The 10,466-nt window shown below is 47.3% G+C and overlaps 1 protein-coding gene across 1 annotated transcript in view; it reads left to right on the top strand.

The window, feature by feature from the left end:
• Positions 1-2,016: 2,016 nt before the first annotated feature.
• The window catches only part of LOC126109683 (organic solute transporter alpha-like protein), a 99,296-nt gene continuing 90,846 nt past the window's right edge, over positions 2,017-10,466 (top strand). Inside the window, exon 1 of the mRNA XM_049914733.1 lies at positions 2,017-2,161. The gene's annotated coding sequence lies outside the window, so the exon portion shown is untranslated. The remainder of the gene's footprint in view (positions 2,162-10,466) is intronic.

Raw genomic sequence — 10,466 nt, 5'->3', positions numbered from 1 at the left:
ACACACCAGGAACCGCGGTGTTGGCCGTCGAATGGCGCTAGCTGCGCAGCATTTGTGCACCGCCGCCGTCAGTGTCAGCCAGTTTGCCGTGGCATACGGAGCTCCATCGCAGTCTTTAACACTGGTAGCATGCCGCGACAGCGTGGACGTGAACCGTGTATGCAGTTGACGGACTTTGAGCGAGGGCGTATAGTGGGCATGCGGGAGGCCGGGTGGACGTACCGCCGAATTGCTCAACACGTGGGGCGTGAGGTCTCCACAGTACATCGATGTTGTCGCCAGTGGTCGGCGGAAGGTGCACGTGCCCGTCGACCTGGGACCGGACCGCAGCGACGCACGGATGCACGCCAAGACCGTAGGATCCTACGCAGTGCCGTAGGGGACAGCACCGCCACTTCCCAGCAAATTAGGGACACTGTTGCTCCTGGGGTATCGGCGAGGACCATTCGCAACCGTCTCCATGAAGCTGGGCTACGGTCCCGCACACCGTTAGGCCGTCTTCCGCTCACGCCCCAACATCGTGCAGACCGCCTCCAGTGGTGTCGCGACAGGCGTGAATGGAGGGACGAATGGAGACGTGTCGTCTTCAGCGATGAGAGTCGCTTCTGCCTTGGTGCCAATGATGGTCGTATGCGTGTTTGGCGCCGTGCACGTGAACGCCACAATCAGGACTGCATACGACCGAGGCACACAGGGCCAACACCCGGCATCATGGTGTGGGGAGCGATCTCCTACACTGGCCGTACACCACTGGTGATCGTCGAGGGGACACTGAATAGTGCACGGTACATCCAAACCGTCATCGAACCCATCGTTCTACCATTCCTAGACCGGCAAGGGAACTTGCTGTTCCAACAGGACAATGCACGTCCGCATGTATCCCGTGCCACCCAACGTGCTCTAGAAGGTGTAAGTCAACTACCCTGGCCAGCAAGATCTCCGGATCTGTCCCCCATTGAGCATGTTTGGGACTGGATGAAGCGTCGTCTCACGCGGTTTGCACGTCCAGCACGAACGCTGGTCCAACTGAGGCGCCAGGTGGAAATGGCATGGCAAGCCGTTCCACAGGACTACATCCAGCATCTCTACGATCGTCTCCATGGGAGAATAGCAGCATGCACTGCTGCGAAAGGTGGATATACACTGTACTAGTGCCGACATTGTGCATGCTCTGTTGCCTGTGTCTATGTGCATGTGGTTCTGTCAGTGTGATCATGTGATGTATCTGACCCCAGGAATGTGTCAATAAAGTTTCCCCTTCCTGGGACAATGAATTCACGGTGTTCTTATTTCAATTTCCAGGAGTGTATTTTTAATCAGAAGAAACGCGGAATTTCGCCTTTACGAGATTTTATTTTAAACAAAAACTTTGAAACAACGAATCCGATGACGTTACATGCATATATGGTGCAATTAGCGACTGTAATACACGCAGCGCTATAGCACACTGGCAATGTTTTGGTCAGTGTGTCATGGCAGCGAGCCACGCCCCCATGGCTTCAAAACGTAGTACGGCTGGGATACGTAGCGCCATCTCCCCTTATTCTTACCTCCATGGTATGTGGACAGCTGCCAGCGCCACCGTGCGACGACTGCAGGTCAAATGCTCCGCATGGTGATACCCCGAGGTTATTTAAACCCGCAAACTGCCCACCAGAGCGTTGTTTCACAATGTATCACCATTATCCTTAATTTATGAGCATGAGTGTATTTAAAAAAATTGTTGTGTATCGAATAAAGAACAAACTCGCTGTATGTGTAAATAGCGTTATCAGTGTCGGAACGCTTTAGAAACCCAAACAGTGACTCTGACAATACGTTTCGGTAGTTACGTGGATAAATTCGACACCCCGGCGACATCGCGAAACTTTCACGGTCTCGTGTGCTAAGGGGCTACTAGTTGGAGACAAAAGGCTATGGCCCGCTATCTGTTCGCCTTGGGGAGACGGCCTCGCTGATAACGCGGTATTACCACCAGATGAAACGCAACCGCACAGAGACACTTGGAGCCGCGCCGGTTGCCATGTCCGCGTGTGTCTGGCGCTTATACGTCTCCACCGTCGCGAAGTGCACTGGAGAAACATTACAACTGGTACTACCTATGGCGCTCAAACGTCACCGCCCGCCTTTGACTTGGATGGGTACCGTTTCAGACTAACAGGTGAGTTCATTTTTCCGTTTCTTGTCAAATATTTGAGCGGAGCGCAAACAAAAATTTTGGATTTCTAAATACTGAAAGTAAAACAGTCGTGGTTGAAAGTAATTCTTTCTTTAAAAATAACACGTTTCGCCATGATTAAGCATCATCGGATAGTTGTTGTTGTGGTCTTCAGTCCTGAGACTGGTTTGATGCAGCTCTCCATGCTACTCTATCCTGTGCAAGCTTCTTCATCTCCCAGTACCTACTGCAACGTACATCCTTCTGTATCTGATTAGTGTATTCTCTTGGTCTCGCTCTACTATTTTTACCCTCAACGCTGCCCTCCAATGCTAAATTGGTGATCCCTTGATGCCTCAGAATATGCCCTACCAACCGATCCCTTCTTCTAGTCAACTTGTGCCACAAATTTCTCTTCTCCCCAGTTCTGTTCAATACCTCCTCATTAGTTATGTGATCTACCCATCTAATCTTCAGCATTCATCTGTAGCACCACATTTCGAAAGCTTCTATTCTCTTCTTGTCCAAACTACTTACTGTCTATGTTTCACTTCCATACATGGCTACACTCCATACAGATACTTTCAGAAACGACTTCCTGACACTTAAATCTATACTCGATGTTAACAAATTTCTCTTCTTCAGAAACGCTTTCCTTGCCATTGCTAGTCTACATTTTATATCCTCTCTACTTCGGCCATCATCAGTTATTTTGCTCCCCATCTTCTACTTTAAGTGTCTCATTTCCTAATCTAATTCCCACAGCATCACCCGATTTAATTCGACTACATTCCATTATTCTCGTTTTTCTTTTGTTGATGTTCATCTTATATCCTCCTTTCAAGACACTGTCCATTCTCTTCAGCTGTTCTTCCAAGTCCTTTGCTGTCTGACAATTACAATGTCATCTGCGAATCTCAAAGTTGGCATTTCTTCTCCATGGATTTTAATATCTACTCCGAATTTTTCTTTTGTTTCCTTTACTGCTTGCTCATTATACAGACTGAATAAAATCGGGGATAGAGCTGCATGCCCTGGGGAAAAATTACGGCCAGTTTCCCCTTGCTTTCAGTCGGTCGCAGTCGCATCGGCTTATCTAAACTCAGAAAGTAGACTAATTAAACAAGTACGACATTGCTGTGCCTATGTTATTACGAAAAAGTATTCGCAGTTGCGAATAAGGACAACCATCAGCTGTATAACGGAATGACAATGAAAATTTATGCCGAACCGGGAATCGAACCCCAATCTCCCGCTTGTCGCGAGCGTTCGACTAACCATTTCTTTTTTTTTTCATTTAGTTCTAAATTGTTCGTTGTCTTTGTTCGTGGCGGACGTCCGATGACACTTGTTCAGGTTGTTAGTTGATCCGTTCACTCAGTCTTTTATTACAGAGGTTAACTAAACCCTCTGACCGAACACGCTGAGCTTCCATGCCGGGGAACCACTTGGGTCTCCGAACGCAACTCAGAGCCAGAGCCAAACTTTAATATGTCGTCAATGAACTGTGTACAAACTGTACTCGTACATCCATTGTGTATATTCCCGCGCGGGGAAGATGTTTTACTTGAAAGTCGCTTGCCTGGTATCGGCGGATTATTACAATATTGCAGTGCCTGTGTTATTACGAATTACGATGCTCAAATTTTCACTGTCGTCATTCAATTATACAGATGAAGCTTGTCCATATTCGCAACTGCGAATACATTTCTTGTATTTCATAACGGCTGTAGTCGTACCAATTACTGCATGCATGCATGCATGCATGTCCGAAGGAACTGTGCACCGTAATTGGTAATAACACAGCCACTGCAATGTCGTACTTATCCACCAACACCAGCAAGCGACTTTCACGTAAATCGTCGCCCCTATACGGGAATATACGAGGAGGCGTCCGTGCAAAGTCCGAGAGATGGCACCACCGGCGAGTTTCGACGTCATGTTTAGCTAGTAGCATCTTTGGAAAGAAAGCACACCAAGTTTCAGCATATTGGTCTATTTCTTTGTGTTTGGCATTCATGTGCATCAAGGAAGTCGAGTTATTGTCAAAATATGGACGAAAAAGAATTTCGTGTGGTCATTAAACATTACTTTATGAAGGGCAACACGCCTCAGGAGGCTAAAGAGAAGCTTGATAAACATTACGGTGACTCTGCACCTTCGATTAGAACAGTTTATAAGTGGTTTCAAAATTTTCGGCGTGGCCATATGGGCACAAGTGATGCTGAACGTTCTGGACGCCCTGTGGAGGTTACGACTCCAGAAATCATTGAAAAAATCCATGATATGGATGACAGAAGAGTTAAAGTGCGTGAGATTGATAGTGCTGTGTACATCTCGAATGAACGAGTACATAATATTTTGCATAAACATTTGCAAATGAGAAAGCTATCCGCAAAATGGGCTCAGCGATTGCTCACCCTTGACCCAAAACAGAATCGTTTGAAGTGCTGCAAGGATGGTTTGCAGCTGTTCAGGAAGAATCTGCAGGACTTTAAGCGTCGTTTCGTCACTGTGGATGAAACATGGACACATTACTATACTCCCGAGACCAAACAACAATCTAAACAATGGGTTACCAAGGGATAATCTGCACCAAAAAAGGCGACTGTCTTTTGGGATTCGCAAGGGCTAATCCTCATCGACTGTCTGGAAAAGGGTGAAAATATTACAGGTAATATTATTCATCGTTATTGGACTGTTTGAAAACCGAGCTGCAAGAGAAACGCCGGCGATTGGACCGCAACGACGTCCTTTTCCATCACGACAATGCACCAGCACACACCTCAGCAGTTGTGGACGCAAAATTAATGGAAATAGGATTCCAACTCGTTTCACATCCCTCCTATTCTCCAGACTTGGCTCCCTCAGACTACTATTTGTTCTCCAATTTGAAGAAATGGCTGGTGGGACAAAGATTTTATTCAAACGAGGAGGTGATTGCAGCAACTAATAGCTATTTTGCAGACTTGGACAATTCCTATTATTCGAAAGGGATCAACAAATTAGAATAGCGCTGGACGAAGTGTATAAGTCTCAAAGGAGACTATATCGAAAAATAAAAAAGGTTTATCCCAAAGAAGTAGGTAGTTCTTATTTTTGCACAGACTTTTCAAACGCCCCTCGTACATAGTGGGTGTGCGGGTGCAGGCTGTGTAAGTTTGGGTGTGGCCGGGAGTCGCCCACGGAGAGCCCAATGGTATAGTGACCGCTCGCAACAAGCAGGAAATCCGGTTTCGAGTCCCCGTCCGACACAAATATTCATTGTCATTCCATTATACAGCTGAAGGTTGTCCACATTCGTAAAATTGTGTACCTTTCGCCTGGTCATTGACATGGCTGTTCTCCTTCTGTAGTCTTGGCAGTTATCATACTAGACGCTGCTTATAGAGCATGAGTCATTCGGTGAGAATATACACTACTGGCCATTAAAATTGCTACACCAAGAAGAAATGCAGATGATAAACGGGTATTCATTGTACAAATATATTATAACAGAACTGACATGTGATTACATTTTTACGCAATTTGGGTGCATGGATCCTGAGAAACCAGTACCCAGAACAACCAACTCTGGCCGTAATAACGAGCTTGATACGCCTGGGCATTGAGTCAAACAGAGCTTGGATGGCGTGTCAGGTACAGCTGCCCATGCAGCTTCAACACGATACCACAGTTCATCAAGAGTAGTGACTGGCGTGTTGTGACGTGCCAGTTGCTCGGCCACCATTGACCAGACGTTTTCAGTTGGTGAGAGATCTGGAGAATGTGCTGGGCAGGGCAGCAGTCGAACATTTTCTGTCTCCAGAAAGGACCGTACAGGACCTGCAACATGCGGTCGTGCATTATCCTGCTGAAATGTAGGGTTTCGCAGGGATCCAATGAAGGGTAAAGCCACGGGTCGTAACACATCTGAAATGTAACATCCACTGTTCAAAGTGCCGTCATTGCGAACAAGAGGTGACCGAGACGTGTAACCAATGGCACCCCATACCATCACGCTGGGTAATACGCCAGTAAGGCGTTAACGAATACACGCTTCCAGTGTGCGTACACCGCGATGTCGCCAAACACGGATGCGACCATCATGATGCTGTAAACAGAACCTGCATTCATCCGAAAAAATGACGTTTTGCCATTCGTGCACCCAGGTTCGCCGCTGAGTACACCATCGCAGGCGCTCCTGTCTGTGATGCAGCGTCAAGGGTAACCGCAGCCATGGTCTCCGAGCTGATAGTCCATGCTGCTACAAACGTCGTCGAACTGTTTGTGCAATTGGTTGTTGTCTTGCAAACGTCCCCATCTGTTGACTCAGGGATCAAGACGTGACTGCACGATCCGTTACAACCATGCGGATAAGATGCCTGTCATCTCGACTGCTAGTGATACTAGGCCGTTGGTATCCAGCATGGCGTTCCGTATTACCCTCCTGACCCCACCGATTCCATATTCTGCTAACAGTCATTGGATCTCGACCAACGCCAGCAGCAATGTCGCGATACGATAAACCGCAATCGCGATAGGCTACAATCCAACCTTTATCAAAGTCGGAAACGCGATGGTACGCATTTCTCCTCCTTACAAGAGGCATTACAACAACGTTTCACCAGGCAACGACGGTCAACTGCTGTATGTGTATGTGAAATGGGTTGGAAACTTTCCTCATGCCAGCACGTTGTAGGTGTCACCACCGGCGCCTACCTTGTGTGAATGCTCTGAACAGGTAATCATTTGTATCTCACAGCATCTTCTTCCTATCGGTTAAATTTAGCGTCTGTAGCACGTCATCTGCGTGGTGTAGCAGTTTTAATGGCCAGTAGAATATTACCGTCGCAAGTAAATGTGATGAATAGAGAGAGCAGGCGAGATGCCGCATAGACCTCTGACAGAAATGAAAACGACAAATAGACTGATGTGAACTGAGTTACAACAAAGGAAATCTAGAATCAAAACTTCCAAAACGGAACGCAAGACTGCTAACATCTGTACTTGTGTAGAATAAACAGGAGGCACGTTCGTCTGAAGGTCCCTTCCTTACACCTCAGTGTTGCAAAAGGACGTTACGCCACAACACGGACACAGATCTAAATACAGTGAACAGATTCGTCAATGGCCGGTCGGGGTGGCCAAGCGGTTAAAGGCGCTACAGTCTGGAACCGCGCGACCGCTACGGTCGCAGGTTCGAATCCTGCCTCGGGTATGGATGTGTGTGATGTCCTTAGGTTAGTTAGGTGTAAGTAGTTTTAAGTTCTAGGGGACTGATGACCTTACAAGTTAAGTCCCATGTGCTCAGAGCCATTTTTGATTCGTCAATGACGGCACGGCCAATTCATCATTTTGTGGAAAAAAAGAGTGGGGCGCGAGGGTAATCCACAGTCCAACACAGTGACCACAGAACCACTGCGCCGTATCTATTCAGATTAGCCTGATGTTTCACATCTTCAGCGTGGACCGTTCGCTCTTTCTATTTTGCTTCTATTTTCACAGTTTGGTTTTCATGCTTGATCTGTGTTCAGTTTTTGACAGGAATCCACTGGGTCATCTTATAACTAATTCTGAGGGAGGAGGGTGTGTGCGATAGGAAGTTACCTTGGAAGCTGCGCCAAGTATTTAATGAAATCCGTAGACAACGCTCACGTGAAACTGTGAAATGAATATCAATGCGCGCCGGCCGCTGTGGCCGAGCGGTTCTAGGATCTTCAGTCCGGAACCGCGCCCGCATCTCGTGGTCGTGCGGGGTCAGGGATTTTCTCTGCCTCGTGATGGCTGGGTGTTGTGTGCTGTCCTTAGGTTAGTTAGGTTTAAGTAGTTCTAAGTTCTAGGGGACTTATGACCACAGCAGTTGAGTCCCATAGTGCTCAGAGCCATTTGAACCATTTTTGAACCGGAACCGCGCTGCTGCTACAGTTGCAGGTTCGAATCCTGCCTCGTGCATGGACGTGTGTGATGTCCTTAGGCTAGTTAAGTTTAAGTAGTTGTAAGTCTAGGGGACTGATGACCTCAGATGTTGTCCCATAGTGCTTACAGCCATTTTTGAGTTCACTGCGCCTGCTAACAAAACTCTACACCAGCCACATACACATAAAATCGTCTAGACGAAAATCCGTTCGTCAGAATAACTAAAAGAAACTTTGGGAACCTAGGCAGAATGTTTCGGAAACCAGCCCACGGCCACAATGAAAAAGAGATCTGACCATCTAACAAAGAAAACCACCGAAGAATTACATATACGATTAAACTGTTACAACATCAGGGAGAGCACAGCGTAGAACCATGCATACGTGTTGGCCTGGTTGCCAAACAATTGAGCGATCTAACCGGCAGCGTCAATAGAATTACTAAACGGCAGATGGCCGCATACAGCCGCGCTAATACAGCGAAAGAACTATCGATGGCGCTAGTAACTTAAGGGGAGGCTGCGGGAAAAAAAAGAAAAAAAATTAAAATTGACAGAGGAGTAGCATTTTTTTCGTTCGCGGGAGAGCTTCTGTAAAGTTTGGAAGGTAGGAGGCGAGGTACTGACAGAAGTGAAGCAGTGAGAACGGCCCGTGAGTCGTGCGTGGGTAGCTCAGTTGGTAGAGCACTTGCCCGCGAAAGGCAAAGGTCCCGAGTTCGAGTCTCGGTCCGGCACACAGTTTTAATCTGCCAGGAAGTTTCATATCAGCGCACACTCCGCTGCACAGTGAAAATCTCATTCTACATGAACCATGTTCCAACACTGATCACCTGCACGGCCTGTGAACCCCACACCACACCGCCACCCATTCTGTATTAGAAATCTTTATATACATTTACTTTACAGTTCAGAACTGAGTCCACCCCGAACGTAAAGTCGCATGTCTGGAAATTAAAAAAAAAGTAAATAATAGTTGTAATTATTTATTTACTTTGATTTCGGATGTATATATAGATTAGGCACACTTATATACAGGATTACGGATATACGTACAATTTAGGCACATATACAGACATACTCATAGAAAATTAATGTTTCAATTAAATTTATCATTTCCGCCCATTTCATTGCTCATGAAAACCACCCATTTCATGTTGTACCACCATTCAGCGAGAGCTTCAGAGGTGGTGGTCCAGATTTCTGTACACACCAATACCTCTAATACCCAGTAGCACGTCCCCTTGCATTGAAGCTTACCTGTATTCATCGTGGCATACTATCCACAAGTTCATCACGGCACTGTTGGTCCAGATTGTCCTACTCCTCAACGGCGATTCGGCGTAGATCCCTCAAAGTGTATGTTGGGTCATGTTGTCCATCAACAGCCCTTCTCAATACATCCCAGGCATGTTCGATAGCGTTCATGTCTGGAGAACATGCTGGCCACTCTAGTCGTACGGTGTCGTTATCCTGAAGGAAGTCATTCACAAGATGTGCACGATGGGGACGCGAATTGTCGTCCATGAAGACGAATGCCTCACCAATATGCTTGCACTATTGGTCGGAGGATGGCATTCACGTATCGTACAGCCGTTACGGCGCCTTGCATGACCACCAGCGGCGTACGTCGGCCCCACATAATGCTACCCCAAAACAGCAATGAACCTCGACCTTGCTGCAGTCGCTGGACAGTGTGTCTAAGGCGTTCAGTCTGACCGAGTTGCCTCCAAATACATCTCCGACGATTGTCTGGTTGAAAGTATATGCGACACTCATCACTGAAGAGAACGTGATGCCAGTTCTGAGCGGTCCATTCGGCATGTTATTGAGCCCATCTGTACCGCGCTGCATGGTGCCTTGTTTGCAAAGATGGACATCGCCATGGACGTTGGGAGTGAAGTCGCGCATTATGCAGTCTATTGCGCACAGTTGGAGTCGTAACACGACGTCCTGTGGCTGCACGAAAAGCATTATTCAACATGGTGGCGTTGCTGTCAGGGTTCCTCCGAGCCATAATCCGTAGGTAGCTGTCTTCCATCCACTGCAGTAGTAATCCTTGGGCGGCCTGAGCGAGGCATGTCATCGACAGTTCCTCTCTCTCTGTATCTCCTTCATGTCCGAACAACATCGCTTTGTTTCACTCCGAGACGCCTGGACGCTTCCCTTGTTGAGAGCCCTTCCCGGCACAAAGTAACAATGCAGACGTGATAGAGCCGCGATATTGACCGTCTAGGCATGGTTTAACTACAGACAAGACGAGTCGTGTACCTCCCTCCTGGTGGATTGACTGTAACTGATCGGCTGTGGGACCCCCTCCGTCTAATAGGCGCTGCTCATGCATGGTTCTTTACATCTTTGGGCGGGTTTAGTGACATCTCTGAACAGTCAAAGGGACTGTGTCTGTGATGCGAT

The sequence above is a fragment of the Schistocerca cancellata genome, chromosome 12 (assembly GCF_023864275.1).
Source record: "Schistocerca cancellata isolate TAMUIC-IGC-003103 chromosome 12, iqSchCanc2.1, whole genome shotgun sequence".
NCBI classification, from domain to species: Eukaryota; Metazoa; Arthropoda; class Insecta; order Orthoptera; family Acrididae; genus Schistocerca; species Schistocerca cancellata.
Note: the sequence above shows the minus strand (reverse complement) of the source record. Positions and strands in the feature narration are given on the sequence as shown.